The 25,619-nt window shown below is 43.0% G+C and overlaps 1 protein-coding gene across 5 annotated transcripts in view; it reads left to right on the forward strand.

The window, feature by feature from the left end:
• The window catches only part of LOC121282181 (neuron navigator 1-like), a 589,054-nt gene that overhangs the window by 288,928 nt on the left and 274,507 nt on the right, over positions 1-25,619 (forward strand). The window lies entirely within an intron of this gene.

Below are 25,619 nucleotides of genomic sequence, written 5' to 3' on the forward strand. Positions count from 1 at the left end.
GACCTACATGGTACTTGAAAGGGAGTTGTTTGTTTGTGTTGAACTGCAAAGCCTTTAATTAATAAAAAGCTGGGAGACAAAAAGGCAATCACATGACAGGAAAAAAGACTTAAGTTGTGAACCTGCTTGTTTGGAAGGCAATCTTGTTGGAGAATAAGCTGAAGAAAGAAGGCTACCTTGACTGGCTCCCTCTCTCTCTCTCTTTATGTACCTTGCCTAAAATTGTGTAGGGCTAGCAACCTGTAGTCAGAGAACCCTCATCTGAGCAAAACAAGTTTGCATTTGGACCTGCAAAGCTGGACCAGTCGGTGAGAATGACCAGGCATCCACCACGACCAGCGGCCCATCTTCACATGGGAGAACTCCAGGTCGACATCATTGAGACTCTGCGGATTTTACCCTTTATTTTATAAAGTCCATTCTGCAAAACCCATCTCTGTAGTGAGACTCTATCTGTTTGTCTGTGTGTGCGCTTATGTGTACTGGGGGAATGCTTTAGGAAGTGATAGATTGTTATACTTCCTGATTACAATTGTTTGTTAATCAGTATTTGCAATTTATTAAGAGAAGTTTTGTTTAAAAATAAATTAATCATTCTGAGATTTTGAAAGAAGCCTGGACAGAGTCTCTTTTCTTCTGGGTACTAGAGGCATGGGAACACAGCTGTCCTTATCGGTGACACATTTAAATTAATGGTACGGCCTGCGGAGTACTGGGGCTTGATAATTTGTGTACTCCTCCCATCTCAGTCATAACACCTTTAAGGAAGGCAATTTGCCATCCTTGCCTGGTCTGGCCTATATGTGACCCCAGACCAGTAACAATGTGACTGACTCTTAACTGCTGTCTGAAATGCCTAGCAAGTCATTTAGTTCAAGGGCTTTTAGGAATGGGCAACAAATGCTGGCCTTGCCAGCAATGCCCATAACCTGCAAAAGAATAAAGAAAAGATGCAGACAGACAGCTCACTACATCTCATGCTGAGAGGGTAGAAAATGAGCCAACTCTCATACTGAACCTGCAGGTCAGGTCTAGGGTAAGAGAGGTTGGAGGGAATGCTGCATGGGCTGGCCACGGTCAGGGAGCTTTTTTGTAGTATGTCGTTGGACTCTTGCAGCTGCTTCTACATAAGTTAAAATTAGAATTTTTTTTGTCCATCTCTTTTCCCTGCTTGCTACCCAGTACAAACGGATGATGAAGTGTGCGTTGTATAAGGAGACTGTAGTAATTATGGTTTTATATAGTGTGTAATGCACCTTTAAGAATAATACTTGTTAAGGAAAATCACATGATCTGCAGAAACCAATAGGAGAGTACCATAGGCTACCTAGGCAGTCAGTGTAGTTAGAGTTGGAGTTGAAAGCATACGTGTAGTTGCCGCTGAGTACATTGTAAATAAACTTAAAGTTTCCACCCAAGAAGGGTCTGAAGATCAACTCTATCACTAATAGTACAACTTGGCCACCCGACAACAGAGACCCACTTGGCAAAAGAACTGGAAATGTCTTGAGGAAAAACATTTTTACACATAAGGTGCTTAAGATCTGGAAAGCACTGCCTGAGGATGTGGTCATGACGGATTCCGTTGACTTTCAAAAGGGAATTGGATAATTATCTGAAGAGAAAAGAATTGCAGGCCTACGGGGAAAAGGCAGGGACTAGATGAGCAGCTGTTGCAGAGAGTCAGTATGAATATGTTGGGCCGAAAAGCCTTCTGTGCTGTAACCATGCTATGGTTCTATTTATACCTGTAATTTGCAAATGGAGGGAGTCCAACAGCTTGGATAAGACCCAATTTATGTATTTAAACTAATTAAGGCAGGCATGTTGTCAACCATTTGCAGACCTAAAAATTGTAACAGGCAAACCTTGGGCATCAATGGGGCAGCTAAATTCCTTCCCCTCCCCCAGTTTTCAATTGTTAGTATCCAATTGTCAGATGTGAGACTGGCAGCCAGCAGTTGAAAATTGCCCAAATTATCTTTTTGTGATTCAGCTACTCCATAGATAAAGTCCTGAGTCATTTGCAATGCCCTGTATTTATAACCAGAAGATATACATTCAGAAAAGTTACAGCTTTGCAGAAATATTTCTTCTTCAACCAGTGATCCATAGACTGACATCATGGTCAGCATTTGCCTAGGGTGGAATCAAATTCACACTAAGTGTGGTAGCGGGTGTGAAGAAAAGACGTTTTACCCGCTTTGGAAAGGCATTTTTTTCCCAGCGTGTACCTCTTCATTAATAATGCATTCACGGGTAACTGATGGATCGCTGGCGGGCAGGCTCAGATTTGCCCGCCACACTGTGATCTCAGCGTTCCTCGCTCCAGGTGCCATATTTAAAGCGCACCAGAGTGCAGCCTAATTTATGTCTACAGAGCAGGACTGCTCCAGGTGACAGATGGCCCCCAGATTTATTGACGAATCTCTGGGGCGCCTGCTGGACATGGTGGAAGGCCACTGCGATGTCCTCTACTCCTGCTCTGGCCACAGGCAGTCCATCAGAGCCACCAATCCGACCTGGGAGGCGGTGGCAGTGGCTGTCAGTGCCAACGGAGCACAGAGGGGGTCAGCCATCCTATGCAGGAATAGGATGAATGGTCTCATTCTTACTGCCAGGATAAGTCAACCACCTCATCACTCACAACTCGCACACTCACAAACCCATCACAGATCCACAGGGATCTCACACCTCAAGGGACAACACCACTAACTCTCTCACACACACCCTCACATCTCCATCAGGCTCAAATCCTCTGGAGCTCATGTCCTCATCCCGTCCATGGCTCTGCTCACCACACAGACATTCCACACACTGCCATGTGTCCAGCTCACACTCTCTCCATCTGTTTTATGCCGGAAAAGCTGGTTCATAACAGCAGGAAGAACCTCCACGTTCGGTCCCTCACTCACTTTGTGGCGTGTGCCATTGTGCTGACTGGTGAGGATGTGGGCCATGTCTGCAGCAATGGTGAGGTCAGCGGTAAACACCCACATGAGGATCCTGTACCACATCATCCCTCTCTCAACACAACTGTGAGTGGTCTCTCTCTCCTGCTTTTGACCCTGCTGCCATAAACTAATTATTCTACTTTGGTTCACAGGGAGCTCTGCCAAGCGACCGACACCCTCAGCCAGCCAGTCCCTCAGCTCCATCCACACCCCCACCTCCAGCCAAGAGGATGCCTCCTGCAGTGAAGAGCTGGAAATACGCAGCCTGGAAGACCCATCACAGCGCTTACCCACACCCTCCACCAGCGCAGAGACACACACCTCGATGGGACCTAGAAATAGAGCAGGCTTGGTTTCACAATCTGGTGGTCACTGCGTGGACATGTGTCAGCAGCAGGAGGAGGCAAGTTCAGCCGAGCGCCTTGGTGTTCGGGGGACTGCTGGGGAAGAGGCATCTGTCAGGTGCAAGTCAGATAACGAACCTCTGGATTCGGCCTTCCAACTCATTGTGGAGAGCCAGCAGAAGGTGGGGGAACATCATGCAGAGATGTTGGAAACCCTCCACAGAGTGGCACACGAGTTGGAGGAGTGCGTCTGCCAGCTCTTGGATGAATTAGTGCCTGCATGTGCGTATATGGAGGTCCCCATGGGAAGAACAGCAGATTCCCTGGAGACCCTGGCCCAGTGGAACGCAGAGATACGCGCAGACCTGCCATGGGTGAGTTCCTGCAGTGGCAGTGCAAGGGGGAAGTGCGGCACCGCTACATCCCCCAGGTGCTCCTTCCCCTCGAGGAGTCCATCTGGGACCCTCAGGCACCTGAAGGGAGCAGCAGCTGGGCACCCCTGAGTTCTCTTCGAGGCTCCTTTGTCTGTGACTCCCTCAACCTTGTTCTCTGTCACCACAGAGGGAGCAGCTGGCCCACAGGGGGGCAGCCAAAGCAAACTGGGGCCCTCAAGGCCCTGGGTCTCCAGAGGTCGATGTTATCAGTGTCAGAGCCAACTATTGCACAAGTTGCCTCCACCCTGCTGCAGACATCATGGTAGTGCCTAGAAAAGTTAATAAAGCTTGATTACAAGCGGTTGCATGAACGAACAAATTTTGTCACTTTAAAATCTGGAAATATATTCACTTTCACTGAATAATGTGTAATGTTGCTTCGCGAATCCTCCCGTGGCATCCTCCCTCAGTAGCAGTTCAGCTGCACACGGCCGGCCCATAAGTGATTCTGGAGGGAGAAGTGTGTGTGTGTGGCAGGGTTTTTTTGGAGCCTCATGCTAGCATTATCCATGCACCCAAAGCCTTCATCAATCTCACTGTCCTGAGCATTTTCAATGCTGCCTGCTGGGGTTGTCTTTCAGTTGTCCGTCTGAGCTGACCTGCATCTCCACCCACCCGCTGATCACACTCCCATGCAGCACCTGTGCCCGTTCAACACGAGGCTCCACTCACTTTTGATTTGACAAGCTTGGTCGTGGTAAAGTTCTTGTATAACTCCCACACCCTTTCCCCTTCTCCAGTCACCCATGTCCTTTCTCCTATCATTGTGGACCCCTGGCATAACCGTCCACCTCCGCCCTGTCACTTACTAACACAAACGCTTATTGTTCCAGGGTGTCTAGGTGAATATGCACGCTCCCTACCTCCCAGAGAACCCACCCCTATCCATATTGACCTTCCCGACCTCCTCTTTCCCACCCCCAAGGTCTGTGTCTGCTTTTGAGTCCCCATCAACCATCCTTGCCGCCCCTTCTACTGTTACTGACACACAGTCACCCTCTCAACCTACTGACTCCCTCTGCCCCTCTCATGCTTGTCATTCCCTCCTATCATGCCCATCCTCAGTTTGCTCCCTAAGAGGCAGTCATCAACACCACAGACCTCTCCCTTGCAAATTCACCTGGACATCCACCCACCCCCTCCTCTACCCTTATTTCTTCCTCCCACTGGACACCTTCCTTCTCTTCAAGTTCCTTCTTTCCACCTGAACACCACCCCCCCCACCTCCAAACTTCCTCCTTCCTGAACACCTTCCCCTGTCCGAAAACTTTCCCTTCTTTGAACTCCCTCCCTTACACCTGCCTCCCCCTTATACCTACCTCCTCACTTGCAGCATTGTCTCCCGTTACACCCGCTTCCCCCCCATGCTTCCCCCCCCGAAACCTTCAAATGCCCTCCTGACTTCACCCCCCGACACCTTTGCTTATGCCCCCTCCACCTGCCTTCCAACCTTACCCCCCCCACACCCCGTAAGCCTTCCTCTCCCACTCACACCTAAACTTCCCTCTCTTCCCACTTCATCGATCATCCGTAGCAGCCCATGGCCAAGACCGTGATGTTCCGAAGCATCAATGGAGACCTCCCACATTCCATGAGCTGCTTCATGATGGAGCCTTGTCCATGAGGATCCACCCAGCATGCGATTCACATGTTCCTACAGGGTCCGGTAGCTGTAGGGCTTTAGCATCTCCTTCTCAGATGTCGGTGGTCTGAGCAAGGTCCTAAAGATAAGTCCAGACTTCTGCACATAACGTTTGTCCAGATGTGTTCTGGGCTGGCGTGTTTTCCTGCTGGTGTAACGGTAAATTGGGCATGGTGGTCGGCGGGGTTGGGGGTGGGGAGGGACGATTCTGGTTGGGTCTTAATTTGGATCCCATTAGCAGGATGCAAATCCTGTTCACGCTGGCCTCCAGCGGGATTCACGGTCTGCCATGGTGGATACCATCGGATGATCCCACTGTGATTTCATGCCAGCATCAAATCGATTCCTGCCTCTTGCACTGAACTCTTCCCCTGCCCCCTGTCTGTCATGATGCACGTCGCTAACGGGACCAGAGGATTCCGCCCCGAGTGTTTTAATTTCTCCCCCCATTGCTGATGTTACAAAGGATTCGTATTCCACCAAGCCCTGTGCCCCATAATGAACTTTTGGCCTCCCACTTTGTTTATCTGCTCCTGCAAAGCTGAAGACACTTTCTGTTGCTGATAATTTCTAATTTGTCTTATTGATTTCTGCTAATCATAACTCCAATACATTCAATACATTGAAACTGGTTTGCTCTGTCTGCCACACCCCCGTTGCGCACTATTCTTCCTTCTCAGACCTAAACATAATGAAACAGCTTGTCTCCTGCTCCAAGGCTTCCTGTCACTGCCTCTCCTGCTCTTACACCTCAGTGACCCAACTGCTCTTGCTACTTGGATGGATTGCATCCACCATTCTAGTTACTCGGCTTTCTTGGGGATATTTTATTTCTGCTAAACAGCCAATTTTTTTAGAAAAAACTTTCTAAATCCAACCAAATTCAGTTAAATCTGCATTGATTCTCGCTTCCCCTATTGCCTCCATTTTACAGTGTGTCATTGGTATGCCCTAAAATCCTGTGCATCTGCAGTAAGATGATTCTCCCACACTCTTGGTTGGGACTATACTTGACCAGGGTTCAAGTCTGTTCCTCCAACCTGATGGAAGGTTTTTGGAGGATAGCATCCCTGGAATAGTCTAAACTCTCCACCTTTGATATTTTTCATTCCTTTTTTCTCAACAAACATGTAAGTAGTATCTGTTCAAATTTAGTGAGCTTCAAAGTAACCATTGGTTGGAGCTCCATAAAGCCAGCACTCGGCTTAATTGTATGCAAATGTTAAATTGAAAATGTCTCAACTCCCAGCCTTCTGCTAGCTAACACTTTTTGTCCCCCTTCTGACTGAGCATATTCCCATGCAAACCACCACCCCAGTACTGAATAGGCTTTTTGAGGCTAATCTTTATCCTTAGCAGAGGATAAACAGCCACGTTTTTATAGCTCCACCCTCACTTCCCACCCTCCAAGCATATTCCCCTTCCTCAGTTGTGCCTTTTGTCAGCAACCCCTCAGCTAAAGTAGTTTCCTAACATTCTCCTCACCCAACTCCTTCCATCCCCTGCTCTCCCTCCTTCACCTTCCATCTCCCCTTGCTCTTTTTTCCCTCCCCACTTTCTTGTACTCTTTCTACTATTTCTTACTCTCTTCCCATTCCTTTGTTCTGTCCCTCAATTCTTCTGTCTTTTCCACTCCCTACTTTTCCCGCATGCACACCTTGGTTCGCTTACCCTCTGGCCCTTTTTGACCTGAAGGTCACAATTCCTCTCGAGTCGTTCAACAGTGATTACTATACCATAACGCTACGTAATGACATTTGAAGTGTCATAATTGAACGGTGAGATAACACCAGATGAAGTTTAATAACCAACAAAACTCTGACTAAAACATGTTATTATAGGCTTTTTAATCTTTATGTATTCTTTTCTTGCTACTGTCTCCTTGCCTCCTCCCCAAACAATTAGAAGAGTATTTAGATACATAAAAGGCTGCTGCTGAATAAATAAATGAGCTGCATTAGCATTGCCCTTTGCACATTCTCATTCTTCAACAGTTCTGCCCTAATAATGCAATGCCAAGCTGTCCTCATAACATGGTGCTAAATAGCTAATAGTTGTAATCATTTTAGCATTAAGTGTAATGATTTCTGCTGTAAGTTGCCTATGAAACAGAACTTTATATTTTGTTTTGGATCATTTAGTTGAACAGCAATATGAACTTTGCACGGTGGTTACTGTAGACAATCAGATTCACATATTCAAATCTGATCTACAGTAGTAGTAATTCCTGATTTATATTCTTTGAGACCATTATATTGTCATTTTGCCAAAAACAACATCTAATTCCTTGCAATTAAAAGAAGTGTATGTTTATACGGCATGCTTCTGATTCAAGATAGCGTAATATAAATGTTACTTTGTTGAATTGGTGTATGTGAGGATATCACATGACTTAATTGAAAACAGTAACTATTTTAAGGATAGAAGTCCAAAATGGAAACAAAACAGCTGTTGAGAGCACAGCCATTAATAATGAATATATTGGAGGAGCTCTGGGCATGAGAACACTACCTTTTGAAATGGAATAGTGATGTGATTTAATCCTGCATTATTCCTGAACCAAGATCCAATTCCTTTAGCCTGACAGTCATGGAGATTTCCCAAGTTGATAGGTGCCTTCTGCACTATTTAGTGTTGGTGTTGGTGTTGAAAGGTGAAATGGCTTATACTAAGCTGTATTAACACCAACAATATTAAGTAGGTGATTCCCTAATTTGCATTCATTTTTAAATTCCTTTCAACTTTTATGATGCAAAAATCTGATTCATTTTATAACTTAAATGCTGTGTGTGTATAATGTCCACTTTCAGTCATAACCATGTAATTGCTTAAGTTTTTCTCTATCAATTCTATATGTTAAACTCAATTCTGCTAATTATTATAACATCAGTCATGTCACGTTCTCTGGATCTTCCTGCTCCATTCACTGTGCCCCCCCTCAAGATGATTGGTGAGCAATCTGAATTGCCACTCTGGGCTTTGGGGCAGTGGCTTGGAGCAAGGTGCCTTGATTTGTTTTCCTTCCTCGCTCCCTATGGAGAAGTGCCTCACTTTCACTTCTAGGTTGCCTGTCAGAAAGCAGAAACTAAGCGGGGGTGGATTTGTACGTTACTTATTATTTGTAAAGGCTTTTAAAGCAGAGGTGGAAGTAATAATCCAAACAATTCACAAACAGAATTACAAAAATATATTTGCATATAATAAAACACACATCCACCACAAAACTCCTTCCATTGTACAAAGAATGCCACCTAGGTAAAGATAGTGATATATCAAACAATACATGGTACATTATAAACTACTCAACGAAATAGGAAAATTCTGCTTACACACTCTGTGTAAGCAGAATTTTCCTATTTCGTTGAGTAATTTATAATGAGCATGAGTCTATGTCCTAAACTGGTTTTGAAATGATTATGAACGGTAAACCTACCAGATCATAGATCAATAAGGACCCACACAAATCTGTAATTCAACCCCCTGACCATGTTATTTTTTATAATGTGTATAAGCTAACATTTTCCCCTCTATTTTAATCATAAAAATTGTGAAGGATAAGTTTGCTGCAGAGATAAAGATACTGATGTTTATGAAAGCAAATAGTTGTGTGATGTCACAAATGCAAGAAAAAAACACAACTGATATCAGAATGGAAAAAAATTGCAGAAAATTTGCATAGATCTAGTTCGTAGAAATATTGGGTCATAAGTTCCTGCAGTTGTTCATCTAATGGCATTAGTCACTAGTTGGACTTGTTCTTGCATGTTTAGGCTTTTAAATATTTTGCTTGGCAAATTTCTGAAAGTGTGAACTGACAAGGTTGCATCAGGGGAAACGGGGCACACGAGATCTGACTGAACAGGTTAAGCAATAGTGTAGCTCCTTAATCAATCAGGTTGAAAGGTTGTGAAGTTAACAGTGCAATTACCCGTGGATGAGGTTCCACGAAAAGTGCGAAGGCCGCCTGGGCTCTTTGCCTGCCTGCCAGCCTTAAGGTTGGATGGACAGCTCAGCTGATTGCCTTAATTGCTTTTTAACAGGCCTTAATAGGCCCTTGACAGTTCCAGCTGAACTGAAAATCTAAATGACGTGCGCTGACGTCAGGACTCACGCCTGATGTCACCCCCACGTCATTTTACGCTTCGGCGAGCGGGCCCCACCCCCACTCACCGAGCTGAAGATTCTGCCCCAAATTTCTAATGTTTTCCAAAAAATTAAAAATTTTCAGTGCTAGAGAGATTCTTTGGTAGTAAATAACACGCCTCAGGAAAAGGAAGTCAGGCTGGAATGAGTAAAGCTTAACTTTCTGTGATGACTTTATAAAAACTACTACTTACATTTATATAGCATCTTTAACATAGTAAAACTTCCCAAGGCATTTAACAGGAGCATTATTTAAGCACAATTTGACACCAAACCATCTAAAGTGATATTAGGATAGAGGACCAAAAGTTTGGTCAAATAGGGAGAGTATAAGGAGCATTTTAAAGAAGGATGGGGAGGTGAAGAAGCAGCAAAGTTGAGGGAGGGAATTCCAGAGATTAAGGCCTAGACAGGTGAAGGCACAAGTACCAATGGTGGACTGTTTAAAGTTGGGGGTGCACAATCAACCAGAATTGGAAGAGCACAGATATTTTGTAGGGCTGGAGGAAGTGTGAGAAATGTGAAGGGGCAAGGCCATGGACAGAGTTGAAAAAAGAATGATGATTTTAAAATTGAGGTATTGCTGAACCGAGAGCCAGTGTACGTAAGTGAGCAAAGGTGTGATGGGTGAACGGGACTTGGTGCAATTTAAGATATTAGCAGCAGAGCTTTGGAACAGTTCAATTTTATGGTGGGTGGGATATGGGAGGCCGGCCAGGAGACTATTGGAATAGTCAAGTCTAGGTGGAGGTAATAAAGGCATGGATGTGGGTTTCAGCAATAGGTGGTCTTGGCGATGAAGTGGACATGTATTTAGAAGCTCATCCTGTGGTCAAGTTTTGAACAGTCTGGTTTGACCTTGGACAGTTGCTATGGAGAGGGTTGGAGTTGGTAGCCAGGAAATGGAATTGTGGCAGGGACTGATAACAATGGCTACAGTCTTCTGAATATTTAGCTGAGGAAATTTCTGCTCATCCAACACTAGACGTATGTCAAGCCATGTGAGAAATTAAATATGATAGCGGAATTGAGAGAGGAATTGGTGAGATAGAACTGGATGTCATCAGCTGACATCTGAAAACCAATATTGTCTTTTTCAGATGATGTGGCTGAGGGGCAGCATGTAGATGAGAAATAGGTAACCAAGAATAGATCGTTGTGGGCTCAGGAAGTAATCGAGCAGGAGTGGCTGGAGAAGCCAGTGCAGATGATTCTCTAGCTAAGACTGAAAAAGTAAGAATGGAACATAGTGAGTGCAGTTGCATGCAGCTGGATAACGGAGAAGCGGCATTCAGGGCGGATGGTGTGGTTAACTAAGTTAAATACTGCAGATAAATCAAGACGGATGAGGAAGGATAGTTTACCAAGATCAGAGTCCCAGATTAATTTGTATCTATTGTTCAAATGCAGCAATTCAATGCATTTAAGTTGTGAGCCAAACAGCAAAATGCAATTTTCACAAAGCTAGTCGTGAACAGTGTAGCTGGGTCAGTAACTTTTGCATATTTGAATTTCACTGCATATTTGCTCCCCACCTAAAGTTGCTGCACCTTTTGGACATAAAAAGTGGTGAGTGTCATTAGACTCACCATTATTTTGACAGGAAAATCAGAGTCATCATTTTCAAAAAATAAAAGGCAGTATATTTCAGGAATTTTTAGATGTACAGTATCTAAAAGAGCTTCACTGATAATCTTGAACTACAAGAATGAAACCATCTTGTCTGTTATTCCTGTCAATATGTCTGGATGTAATTATTTCATACTGTTTTTAACAATGTTAAAGAAGTTAAAATAGATGACATATAATTCAAATTGAAGTATATATCATATGGAGATAAAAACAAAAAAGGGATCGTTCCCTCCGGGACACCCTGGTCCACTCCTCCATCACCCCCTGCTCCTCAACCCCTACCTATGGCACCTCCCCATGCCCAAGCAAAAGATGTAACACCTACCCCTTCACTTCCTCTCTTCTCACCGTCCAAGGGCCCAAACACTCCTTTCAAGTGAAGCAGCATTTCACTTACATTTCCCCCAACTTAGCCTACTGCATTCGTTGCTCCCAATACGGTCTCCTCTACATTGGAAAGACCAAACGTAAACTGGGCGACCGCTTTGCAGAACACCTGTGGTCTGTCCGCAAGAAAGACCCAAACCTCCCTTTCGCTTGCCATTTTAACACTCCACCCTGCTCTCTTGCCCACATGTCTGTCCTTGGCTTGCTGCATTGTTCCAGTGAAGCCCAACGCACACTGGAGGAATAGCATCTCATCTTCCGACTAGGCACTTTACAGCCTTCCGGACTGAATATTGAATTCAACAACTTTAGATCTTGACCTCACTCCTCCATCCCCACCCCCTTTCCGTTTCTTCCCCCTTCCTTTTGTTTTTTCCAATAAATTATATAGATTTTTCTTTTCCCACCTATTTCCATTATTTTTAAATCACGTATGCCCTGCTAGTCTTTCTACCCCACCCCCACTAGAGCTGTACCTTGAGTGTCCTGCCATCCATTCTTAATTAGCACATTCATTTAAATAATATCACCACCTTCAACACCTCTTTGTTCCTTTGTCTGTGACACCTTTTGATTATCTTCTCCTATAACTGCTTGCTTGTCCCTACAACCACCCCCCCCCCCCCCCCCCCCCCCCCCCCCCCCCCCCCCCCCCCCCACACACACACACACACACACACACACACACACCTTCAACCAACTTATATTTCACCCCTCTCCTAATATTCACTCAGTTCTGTTGAAGGGTCATGAGGACTCGAAATGTCAACTCTTTTCTCCACCGCCGATGCTGCCAGACCTGCTGAGTTTTTCCAGGTAATTCTGTTTTTGTTTTATATATCATATGGGGTGAATTCAATTTTTTGCAAAGCAACTTAAATCTTGGATAGTGTTTTACCAACTAAAAGGGAAAATCTGGATTTTAACTAGAAAAAAAATATTTAAGTTGGGGAAAAGTACAGTCCAAGAATTTAATTTAATACTTCTATTTGCTTGATTATTAATATTGTTTTCAGAATTGCTGATTGGGTAAGACATTTGAATGCATTGCTTTTCTAGTTCCTCTTTCTGATAGATGACACTAGGAACAAAATCTTTTTGCTTGTTCTGAAATTTAAAAACAATTACATTTGATTGGAATGGGATTTTAATCTGATTCATAGACAATTTCTTAATTCAGAAAATGCACAGGAGATGTGTTGTTGTCCTATTGTGTTGTAGTAAAATTAACAATGCCTGGGTACTTGAGAAGAAGAACACTTAGAAATAACTTTGGAAGAAGGCGTAGAAGACATGTAGCTCAGAACTCTAGGGGCAGGATTTTGCTCTTGGTGGGGGTACTTGATGGGGGCAGAAGGGAAGCCGACCACTGCCCGCGATCAGCAACGCGCTGCAATTTTACATGGGCGGGTCAATTAAGGCCTGTCCAGCATGGAACGCAGGTGGCAGTGCTGAGCACTGCCTGTGCCGGTGGGGGGAGGAGAGTGGGCAGGCCTAGGTTGAACTTTGCACATGGAGCTACCTCAAGGAGATGAAGCGCTGTTTAAAAAAAAAATGAAGAAAATAAAAATGTCATAAAACATGTCCCCTCATGTGACTGTGTCAAATGAGCATGGACATGTTTTTAATGTTATTTTTATTTGCTGTTGGAAACCTCATCCTGCCTGTGGATGAGGTTTCCTAAAAAGTGCAAAGGCCGCTTGGTGTTTTCATCTGCCCTCCAACTGTAAATTTGAAATTAATTAAGTTTTTTATGGCCCTAAAAGGCCTTTTCATTGTTGGCGGGCTTGCTGCTGGACCTGGTGTGTGTCTGCCGAATGAAATATCACAGGACTACATGATGATGTCGGGACGTTCACTGGCCCTAGGGGGTGATTTGGTCCCAAAGCTCAATCAAAGATGCTCACTTCTCTTTCTCTCAACTGCAGTATGAAGGTCAACCTTAACATAGAGATGCAAATACTCAGCAGAGTGTCGGGCTTGAGTCTGGATTCCACTCTTTCTGGTAGTGCAAGTTGACAGACAATAATGTTTCCCAATGTGAAGTGACCTTTGAACAAGGATAGTTGAAAGCTGCAGTATTTGATTCCCTTTTGCAAAAGTGATTTTCAGTATCTAAGGAGGTGCAAATGTGCTTCTATAATATACCAACATATTATGAAGAGAAAGGTATATTTAAGGAGGTTTACTTCCAAAACACTGACAAGAAGAGTTGACATACAGCTTTTTGAAACCAGATTTTTCAAATATATCAGTCACTGTGTGTTCGTGCCAAGCATCGTATTTTTGTTGTGAAAAAATATAGTACGTTTTGTGCTGTATGTTGTTGCTGCAATGTTTTATATTATGAAAGATTCTTTGAGATAATCAATCATTTAATAAAGAACATTTAGATTCAGCAGAAAGCTTGAATGTTAATCTGTTCCTGATGTGAATAATATTTACTAGCCATAAACTACTAGACTCGTTTTATTCATTTATGTAGCACCTTTCATGACCTCAGGATGTCCCAAAGTGATTTATGGCCAATGAAATTCTTTTGAAATGTTGTCGCTGTTGTAGAGAAACAGTTATAAGTTAGAAATATGTACAATTAGTTATGCATTTCATTTCTAGTCATTTATTTTCATAAAAATAATCCCTCTACAACCCTTTGAAATGTTTTCATATCATAGGAGTTGCCCAGGAAATGCATTTTTTTTAAAAAAGGTGTATTTTTTTACAGGTCACAGGTATAAATGGCCACAGATTGCTCTGGTTTGAAAATTCCTGACAACATTATTTATTCAGTTCATATAATTCTAAAAATCCAGGCATCGGGAGGCAGTAATTTTGCTATAAAAAGCTGTTGCCCTTCAAGAATTTATCTTCAGAAATGGCTTAGTTGTTTAGAGGATAAGTTGTAATGCAAATAGAATTTTCCACTTGAGCTACAGGTAGGAGGCCTGTGTAGGAGGTTAATATATGTTAAGGATTTAATACCTGATAATAGTGTGGTTTCCACAATAAAAGGTGACTAATAAAGTGTCTCACAGTAGGTTAAGAAATCGGTCAAAGAAAAGGGATCAAATAATATCATGAGATAATTTTAATACGGGTTCCACGTTGTTATGCTTTGTGTTTTATTTAAAAAAGAAACAGCATAGATAGGAAGGAGTTACAAGAAAAGAAAACATTCAAAATTCAGCTGCCTTGTAAATCACTGGAACTTCATGTTTCAGAAACAAGAATTTTACAGTTGTTGCATAGACGTCTGTCTTATAATATGGAAAATATATGCTACAAAGCCTTATTTTAAAATCTTAAAATGTTTGATCAATAATTACATGCACTTCCTACTAGAAACACCTAAGAGAAGTAGAATGAACATGCATGTCTTGACATAGATCTACCTTAATACTGTTCTAATTTCCATTATTTATCGCTGATCATTTTTTAAATTACCTATTATTTAAATGCAATTACTGACATACAATATATACAGTTTGACTCCATGCATATGTAGATCCAACATCCTAAATGTCGACAGAGATATCTATATGCTTGCATCATTTGGTTTTATGTTACTTGAAGAAAAATATAGAATTTTAGTTTTATTTTATAAATCTGCAACTAATCAACTAATAACCATTGATTACGGCCATCTGCAGTCTGTCCTAGGGTGCTATTTCTATTACTCATTTCATTTTTCCAAAGGATAGTATTACAGCTGTGGGCCTGACCACTGAATTAAATCTGAAGTTGTTTTGTTTCCATGTTTCTGAAATATTTCTGCCTGATTCAGTAAACTTTCTTTGTTCTTTGATCTTTAAAATGCTGAATTTCCTTCATCAGGACATGGACAGACTACAGGGATTTTTACGTTTTCAAGATAAACCTCCTTAAAACATACCTCGCTCTTTACAATATGGTAGCACATTATAAAAGCATATTTGCACCTCCTTAGGTACTGAAAATCACTTTTGCAAAAGGGAATCAAATAATGCAGCTTTCAACTATCCTTGTTTAAAGGTCACCACATCGGGAAGCATTATTGTCCCATCAACTTGCACTACCAGAAAGAGAGGAATCCAGACTCAATCCCCACACTGAGTATTTGCATCTCTTGGTTAAGGTGTTTGACCTCAGCACTGCAGTTGAGAGAAAAAGAAGTGATTGTCATTGACTGAGTGCTGGGACCAAGTCACCCCCTAGAGTTCTGAGCTACATGAGCTGTATGGCTCTTGAATTCCAAACCCAGGAGAATTCATTTAGTATTCACAGCCCCACTCTGATCTCAGAGGTGGTGGTGTAGATGGTGGCGGGGTTGGGTGGGGGGGGGGGGGTGTCATTTTGTAGTCACAGGTTCTGCTGCACTTAACAAGAAGACCTTTTTCTTTTGTCTTTGTTTTCCAGCCACATTGATAGGCTGGCTGGCTTCCAGGCAGAACGGAAAGGAGGAGTGTTGAGATTGGAAAGGCCAGAAAAGCTTGGGGGCAGATTGGAGGTTAGAGGGATTGGAGGCCAGGGTCTGATAAAGATTAGAGCCTGGAATAGAGGGAGCTCGGAGGGTCAATGGGAGGAGATTGGAATGATCATAAGGGAGATCAGCAGTGTTTGGGGAGGGAGATTATAAGGGTCGAAGATGTGGGTTAAGTTGGTAAACTAGATCCAACAGATAAGTGGAAAGGCACTTAACTCATGGATCCAAAAGTTCTCATCTCCCTTTAGCTGCTAGGTTTCCCAAGGTCTACGAGATCCGGCTGGTCAGAGTTCAATTCGAAATGGTGTTTAATTGTGAAGCGTGCAGCCTCATTATAACATTTAAATTACCAGCTTGCCTCTTGTGAGTGGGAGCTCATTATACGGAATATTTTAGAGCCTCTTTCCTTGCTGAGTCCCTGCAAGACTCTTGGGCTATGCAGCATAGCAGAGCTGTAGTGTGTTTGTGAAATGAAGAGTGCACTCAATTTTCCTAGCCTGTCCCCCATCCTGCCTCCATTAGAACTGGGAGCAGGCATGTTTGAGTTGGCTCTTAACATTTTTACCTCCCACCCGGCCTAAACCCACACTCAATACAGCCTTGGTTCAAACATGCACAAAAGAGCTGTACTCCCGGGTGAGGTGAGAGTGACTGCCCTTGACATTAAGGCAGCATTTGACTGAGTGTGGCATCAAGGAGCCCGAGGAAAACTGGAGTCAGTGGGAACCAAGGGGAAAATTCTCCACTGGTTGGAGTCATGTCTAGTGCAAAGGAAGATGGTTGTGATTGTTGGTGGTCAATCATCTCAGCTCCAGGACATCACTGTAGGTGTTCCTCAGGGTAGTGTCCTCAGTCCAACCATCTTCAGCTGCTTCATCAATGGCCTCCCTTCCATCATAATGTCAGAAGTGGGGATGTTTGCTAATGATTGCACAATGTTCAGCACCATTCGCGACCCCTCAGATACTAAAGCTGTCCATGTTCTAATGCAGCAAGACCTGGACAATATCTAGGCTTGGGCTGACAAGTGGCAAGTAACATTTGTGCTACACAAGTGCCAAACAATGACCATCTCGAACAAGCGAGAATCTAACCATCACCCCTTGATGTTCACATTGCCATCACTGAAACCCCCACTTTCAACATCCTGGAGGTTACCATTGATCAGAAGCCGAACTGGACTAGCCATATAAGTACTGTGGCTACAAGAGCAGGTCAGAGGCCAGGAATCCTGCGGCGAGTAACTCACCTCCTGACTCCCGAAAGCCTGACCACTATCTACAAGGCACAAGTCAGGAGTGTGATGGAATACTGCTAACTTGCCTGGATGAGTGCAGCTCCCACAGCAGTTGAGATGCTTGACACCATCCAGGATAACTCAGCCTGCTTGATAGGCATCTTATCCACAAACATTCACTCCCTCCATCACCGACGCACAGTCATGGCTGGGTGTACCACCTGCAAGATACACTGCAGGAACTTACCAAGGCTCCTTAGACAGCAACTTCCAAACCCACGACCACTACCATCTGGAAGGACAAGGGCAGCAGATAGATGGGAACACGACCGCCTGGAAGTTCTCCCCCAAGCCACTCACCAGCCTGACTTGGAAATATATTGCCGTTCCTTCACTGGCGCTGGGTCAAAATCCTGGAACTCCTTCCTAACAGCACTCCTACCTACACCACAGGGACTGCAGTGGTTCAAGAAGGCAGCTCACCACCACCTTCTCAAGGGCAGCTAGGAATGGGCAATAAATGCTGGCCCAGCCAGTGAAGCCCTCACCCTGTGAATGAATTAAAAAAAAAAAATCACTGGATCAAAATACTGGAACTCCCTCCCTAACAGCTACACCATGTGGTGTAGGTGAATCTACAGCACATGGACTGAAGTGGTTGAAGAAGGTGGCTCGCTACAACCTTCTCAAGGGCAATTACGGATGGACGTTAAATGTTGGCTTAGCCAATTAAGCCCACACCCCATGAAACAATCTAAAAGGATGGCTTACAGAGTCAAGGAAATGCAAAATATCATCAAGAGACTGAAAACAAAATAATTTCTTCATAGTCTTCAAGTTGATATTAATTGACTAATTAATTGGATCTTTTTTGTACTGAAACATTAGTTCAGAATGTTTCCCCAAATCAGCTTAATTCTGCCTGTCTCCAAATGTTACCATATTTACTCCACAAATTTAATAGGCTCTGCAGAACTATGTTGGTGCCGTGGTAGCATCCCTACCTCTGAGCCAGAAGCTCTGCGCTCAAGTCCCACACAAGGACTTGATGGCCACTGAAGGTGCATTCAAAATGTAGCCCCACAGGTTGATTGTCAATCTGTAAATCTTTCTGATATGTATAGGCAGGCACTAAGAGTTTCCTTGTCAGCCATCTTCAGAAAGCAATGGCAAACCACTGCAGTGCCTTGCCAAGCATAGCCATGGACGAACAGAGGAGTCCATGGCTGCCAATGCCTTTTAAGGGATTGGTAGCTGAAGAGAGAGAGAGAGAGAGAGCTGTTTCAGCTTTTACATGGGAAACCAGGGTAAACAGACAATTGTCCAGATAGCATGAATATTTTAATTTGTGCCTTGTTCCAGTATATTATGGACTTTCAGTCAATAATTTATATTTTTAAAAACCACAAAAGTTACAAAAAGATGGCCACCTAGGGGTCCCCAGACTTCTCTTGTGGATTGAAACACTCCCCTGTCTCAGAGGGAACAAAAGGAACTTTCCAGACTGATGTTGACTCAATGTCTTTTCCTAAATATAATTCAAAAGTGTAATTTCAAATTGAATGTGTCATTCAGATACAAACACACTAGCTGTCTTAAACTCTCAAGGTGTGAAAGTCATGGCATGGGATGCGTAATTAACCTAGCCGCCAACCTTAATTTGGAAAAGAACTTTGGGTTTGTAACAGGTGACATGGTAAGACAGCCATGTTTGTTGCCTGCTTACAAAACAGCAAGAAGTTGTTCTGTAGACATAGAAATTAGTCAGACAGCCATCGAACCAGCTGCATGTCAATGAGGCAGACAAGACAAAACAACCATAACTTGAAAGTAGGAGAAGGACTCTCCCCAACATGTTCCAACTTCAAGCCCACCTGAGAACCAACCACCTAGAAAGTCGTCTACAACAGGCTTTGTAGCTCACTGAAACTCCTCTGCTTTCCAAGACCTTTGCTTCAACCAAAGCATCAACTCCTCTAAGAAACTAGGGCCTGCTATGAAAGAGGCTGAGGCAATCATAAATTGTAACTGTATTTTTTTATTCCCTCATCACTATCTATTCTTTGCGTGAGCGATAGTGTGGGTGAGTCAAGTTTTTTTTATACTTCTGGGGAGAGTGTGTGATAATAAATAACCTTCCTTATTTTTAAATTCACAAACTTTCTGGTGGAATTTTTAATATCGGGTAATCACTCTGAGGGTAAGTAAACACACAGTTGTCACATACAAATCATACTGATCACGGGGAGTAAGTAAACACATTTGTCACTTGCCTTAATTATAAAGCTACATTCATGATACATTCAATGAGTGAAATACAATTAAATCAAAGAATTTTAGAAAAAATATATGAACAGGAAAAGCAGAAGGAAATTAAATTCAGTGTTAATTTCATGCTAGCAAATGTTTTACCAACTTCAAAATAAGATTCTGCATTAGCAATGAAAGAATTAACTAGTTTCTATGTCAGCAGCAAAACTAGTTAGAATTCCTTGAGACTCAGATCTGTGAATAAAATCTGAATCTATTCCAACTTGTCATCTAGTCACTGGGTCTCCCAAGAGACTTTGAATCTTTTTGGAAATGTAATTGTTTGTGACATGACAATTATGCAATGATGTACATAATAAGCACATTTACATGGAGTAATGATCACTGCTGGTGAGTTCAATAAATGGCAGAAGGTGCCATATGCCAACTACTAATATTTGATATGTCTGGAAAGAAAGAACTTACATCTGATGTAATGCATTTTATGACCTCAGGATGTTCCAAAGAACTTTATACTGCAAAAATAAATTGAATATACTCACTGTTGTAATGTAGAAAACATGGTAGCCAATTTTTGCAAAGCAAAACTCCATGAACAGCAGCAAAATAAATGATACCTTTAGTTTTTGAGGTTTTGATTGCACAATTAAAGTTGGACAGGGCACTGGGAGCACTCCTCTGCTTAATTTCAAATAGTTATGTCTACATGAGAGGACAGAAGAAGTTAATCCTCTCATCCACAACACAGTGTGGTGTTCAATGATTTGATTGATCTCTGTTTGATTGTGTTGGTCTATTCACTGCCCTATATAACTGTACTTGATTGCTTAAACCTGTGGGTGGAACTAGAGATTAAGCACTGACACCACACAGAGAATGTTCTGGAAAGATCTGGGAATCTGAGCTGAGACCATTTGCAATCCCTGGGATGTTTTAAAGTTTTGTAAATAAACCTGTAGTAGATTTAGAACTAGTGTCAACTCTGCATTGCACTAAGATAAATTAGCCATCCTAAAATATATAGCAAGCCAGTGAATACAGCACCTTCAACAATGCATGCTTCCTTTGTACTGTGATTAGGTATAAACCTAGATTATATGCCTCTAGGGCAGGGATGAACCCACAACCCTTTGACTCCGAGATTGCTATAGCTCAGCCAAGGCTGACACCTGAGTCTACTACTTACGATTAGCCATCAGTGTTTTCTCCCAGTCATTAGTTTTTTTCCCAATTTCCTTCTGAGCCAGATGTCATGGCATTCCAAAATTAACTCTTATTATAATTTGTCAACCAGCTGAAACTGACATAGGCCAATGATGGCTCCCTATTTATTGAGTAATTCCAAAGGACATAATTGCATGAAGTGCTGGAAATACACAGCAGGTCAGTCGGCATTTGCAAAGAGAAAAGACAAGTTATCAGTATACCTGAAATATTAATCTGTAATTTATCTTTATGGGTACTAACTTATCTGTTTTGTACTTCCAGCAGTTTTAATTTATTTTTTTCCTTATTTAGCTAAACTACCCAAAGCCCCATGCTCTTCAGATTCTACCTTTATGTTTCTAAGGTACATGTTCAAATCTCCAATAATGTTTTTCACTTTTAAGATGGCTAAAATGGACTCCTCATGCAGAAATTTCTAAGCACCAAAAATTAAAATGTTTTTGCAACCAATCTGGAGAATGGCAGGTAGAATTAATTTGAACATGCATAGGATAGTAATAACCCCATGAATGGGGACAAAATAGCGAAAAATAAAATTGAAAATCCTCTTGTAATCTTGGTTGATTTTGTGTTCAATGTGTCCAACTACTGCAGAATTGCAATCAAGGAAGCAAGTAGAATTCTGAACTATGTACTGAGTCCTGTGTCCAGTTATGGTCACTGAGATATAAGGAAAAACACTCAAGTATTGAAGCATTGGAGGCTGTTCAGCCATGAGGCTAGTACTTTGTATTGGAGTTATGAGGGTGCACTGGTGAATTGTGAACTCTGCAGCTTGAAAGGATATAAGTGAATGGTAATTATGTGGAAGTAAATAAAATAAATAGTGTGGAGAAGGTCAATACAAAATATTACTTCAAACTATATACGAACAGTAGAACAACAACAATTCATATTAATATAGCACCCTTAATGTAATAAGGCATCCCAGGGTGTTTCACATGTGCGTTATCAAACAGAATTTGACAGCAGGACACAGAAGGAAATATGAGACAGAGGGCCAAAAGATTGATCCAAGAGGTAGGTTTTAAGGAGCATCTTAAAGGAGGAAAGTGAAGTCGAGAGGCGAAGAGGTTTCGGGACGGAATTCCAGAGTTGGTTAGCTGAAGGCAAGGCCACCAATTGTGGAGTGATTTAAATTCTCAAGAAACCAGACTTAGAAGAATGCAGATATCCCAGAGAGTTTTGGGGCTGGAAGAGATGACAAAGACAGGGAAGACGTGGGCAAGGCCATGGAGGGACTTGAAAACAAGGATGAGAATTTTAAAATCAATGTGTTGCTTAACTGGGGACTAAAATAGGTCAACCAGCACAGGGCCATGGGTAAACAAAAACAAGAAGAAAACATAGGCCTGAATTTTTCAGATGGTGGGTGGGCTCAGCAGGAGCGGGCGGGGGTGATCACGGAGCTGATCGTCGCCCGTGTTCAGCTCCGTGCCACTATTTTACGCGAGCAGGCTAATTAAGGCCCACCCAGCGTAATACACGGGCCATAATGCTCAGTACTACCTGGGTGGGGGGGAGGAGGATGGAGTGTCGAGGCCAGCGCTCTTTCGCACATGGGTGCAAAAGAGCGCTTCAATCTCCCTGAGGCATGGAGCTGCCTCAGGGAGATTGAATCAATGTTCAAAAAATTAAATTAAAGGTTTAAAAATTTATTTAAACATGACCCATCTCATGTGACTGTGTCACATGAGATGGGACATGTTTTTATATCGAGGAACATTTTGATTTATTTCATAAAAGCTTCAGGAAACCTCATTCTGCTCATTGATGAGGTTTCCTAAAATACGTGAAAGCTGCTTGGCCTTTTCGCCTGCCCACCAACCTTAAGGTTGGATGGGCAGTGTTACTAATGACATCAATTACTTTCTTAGTGGCCTTAATAGGCTGTTTACATGTTGGCCGGCGCATGCCCACCGAATGAAATATTGCGTATCATTTTATGCATTGGCATGTCGGGCCGGCCCCCGCACGCCAGCTGAAAAATCCTGTCCATTGGTTCAAACAGGCAAAAGGCAATTTCAAGACTGATTTCACACAGTAACAAGGAGTGGTAACTACGTGGAATGGATTTCTGGGTCGCATCTTTTAACGTAGTGACACTGTAATTAGCTGAGGTGAGGCAAGTGAATAATTAACTTACCACTTCCATTACAATTCAAACTTGTCGGAGTTTGAGCTTTCTGTGCTACCTACCCTCAGATTTTTCCACCCTTCCAAAGAGGAATGCCTGCGATGCTGTAGAGCACCACAACGTCTAGAACTAGACACTAACCATGCAAAGAGGTGCAGCCTGAACTTAATCCATCTGGTCTGAGGCCCAGTGTGTTACAACTGCCTTCCACTACATCACAACTGTAACCAGATTTTTATGTCGTAATGACAGCAAAACTGCACCATCATTATAGCTGTGAAATGGACAGCAACTTCCAAATCCGCAGGTACAGTAAACACAGAAATCCAGAGGGTGTCATGCTTCTCCACAGGGTGCGCTGTTAAAGTCCTCATACCTAGCAATCAATAGAAATCACTTGAATTGACATGAACCTTCCCTTTTACACTTTAATATCATTATAAAAAGAAAACCCAAAAAAGGTATGGCTTACTGATTGTGGTGCAATTGGGCTTTTAATGGTGTATTAACTACTGCTGAACAAGCTCTCTAACCCTGAAAAACTAATTTTATTTTTGGAATGCCAAATTTTTAGATTTGATTAAAAGGTGGTTAATATAATGTTTCTTTCAGAACTTTATGATATTGCATAACGTATTCTCATGTGTATGTCCCAATCTTTATTTTGCTCTGTAAAATTTTTTAAAAGTGAATGATAATCAGCGCATTTTAATTCCTGGTTTACTGTCTGTGGGAATTCTTCAATGTGATTAGCTTCTTAGCCTGCTTGATGTCTTCTCAGCTGCTGGCTTTGTCCCCTTGACTTGGTGCCAGAATCAAGCTACATCAGAAAAATTGAACTCCATGGACTGAATATTCCCTCCGTCAGGAGCGAAGTTGATGGGCGCACAGGCGCGCATCCGATCGGTGCCCTCAATTGGGGGCGCAGCGCCATTTTACACGGGTGGGTCAATTAAGGCCCACCCAGCATGATGTCCGCACAGAAGTGCTATGCACTTCCTGTGCGGGCAGGGGGAGGGGAGGATTCCCAAAGTCGAGAGTGCGCTCTTTCGTGCATGCGCAGGAAAGAGCGCACTCATCTCCCTGAGGCTAAGTGCAGCCTCAGGGAGATCAGCTGTAAATGAAAAAAACCTAAAAATAGGAAAAAAAAAATCCCTAGTATGTCCCCTCGTGTGACAATGTCACGTGAGTTGGCACATGTCCATAATTTTCACAAAAACTTTATTAAAATTTTTAAAAACCTTCATGAAACCTCTTCCCGCCCATGGATGACGTTCCATGTTTTTTCTACTTCCCGCCGGGGCTCCTGGCCTGCCCACCAACCTTAAAGTTGGATGGGCAGGTCCTTTAATTACTTAACTGACCATGTCAATGGCCTCAATTGGCCATTGACAGTTCGGAGGGTGCGCAGCTGATTTTGCTTTGCCCCCCGCCTTCCTGAAAATTTAAAGGGGCGGGGTGACGTCGGGTGTTCCCCCTGATGTCACTGCATGTCATTTTATGCGCCAGCGAGCGAGCCTCACTGACGCGTAAAATCCTGCCCCATGCCACAGAGATCACTTGATCTTTGTAGACAATGAGGCCAGAGCACAGTCTTGGAAATATATCACAGTTCCTTCACTGTTGCAGGGTCAAAATCCTGGAACTCTCGTCCTAACAGTACTGTGGGTGTACCTACACCACATGGACTACAGCGGTTCAAGAAGGCAGCTCAGCACCAACTTCTCAAGGGTAACTAGGGATGGGCATTAAATGCTGGCCCCGCCAGAGAAGCCCACATCTGTGAATGAATAAGAAAAAAGTCACTACCGCTGAAAACCTGAGGCAATAACCTTGAGTTTTAAATGTTGACAGGACTTCAGGACTTGAGTCTAAAAGGTTTAGCTTGTCTGTGTATTTGCCAGGGGTACTTATGTATTAGTGGGGCTAGGGGAGCTAATAATTATTTTCTAAAGTGATCCATGTCAACCCCAGCAGCATAGCAGTTTCAAAAGGCAGTCTATGCGGAGGGATGTGCAACTTAACATAGGGTAGAAATCTTCGGCTTGGTGAGTGGGGGCGGGGCCTGCTCGCCGAGATGTGACGCACGGTGACCTCGGGTGTGCGTCCTGACATCACGGCGCGTCATTCAGATTTTCAGTTCGGTGGGCGCGCACCTGAGTCAGCTGCGCGCCCACCGAACTGTCAAAGGCCTATTAAGGCCAGCTAACTATCAATTAAATCATTGACCTGAGCTGCCCACCCAACCTGAAGGTTGGCGGGCAGGCGAAGTGCCCAGGCGGCCTTCGCATTTATCATGAAACCTCATCCTCGGGCGGGATGAAGTATCATGAATGTTTTTAAAGTGTTGGAAAATTTTTTTCTTAATTTAAAGGACATTTCCCTGCTCATGTGACAGTTTCACATGAGGGGACACGTCCTTAAAATTTTTTTCTCCCTTTATTCAATTTTTTATACGTGAAACTAATCTTCCTGAAGATTTCTGCGCTTGTTCGTGTGCGTACACCCCCCACAACACCTCCCCCCCCCCGCAACCAACGAGGAGAAAATTCTCCCCATGGTAAAGGGTGTAGCTGATGTATTTGTATAGCCTGACAAGTTGGAGACTTCTTTCACTGAAAGAGACGGATCTGTTTAATTTTAACCAGTGTTTGTTATAAGAAGTGATAAACAGTTTGGTTTTGTTTCCTTGCTCTCTGTCTTCAAACTAAATGGAACCTTGACTTTATTGGCCAGAGTTCATGTTAGT

The sequence above is a fragment of the Carcharodon carcharias genome, chromosome 9, assembly GCF_017639515.1.
Source record: "Carcharodon carcharias isolate sCarCar2 chromosome 9, sCarCar2.pri, whole genome shotgun sequence".
NCBI classification, from domain to species: Eukaryota; Metazoa; Chordata; class Chondrichthyes; order Lamniformes; family Lamnidae; genus Carcharodon; species Carcharodon carcharias.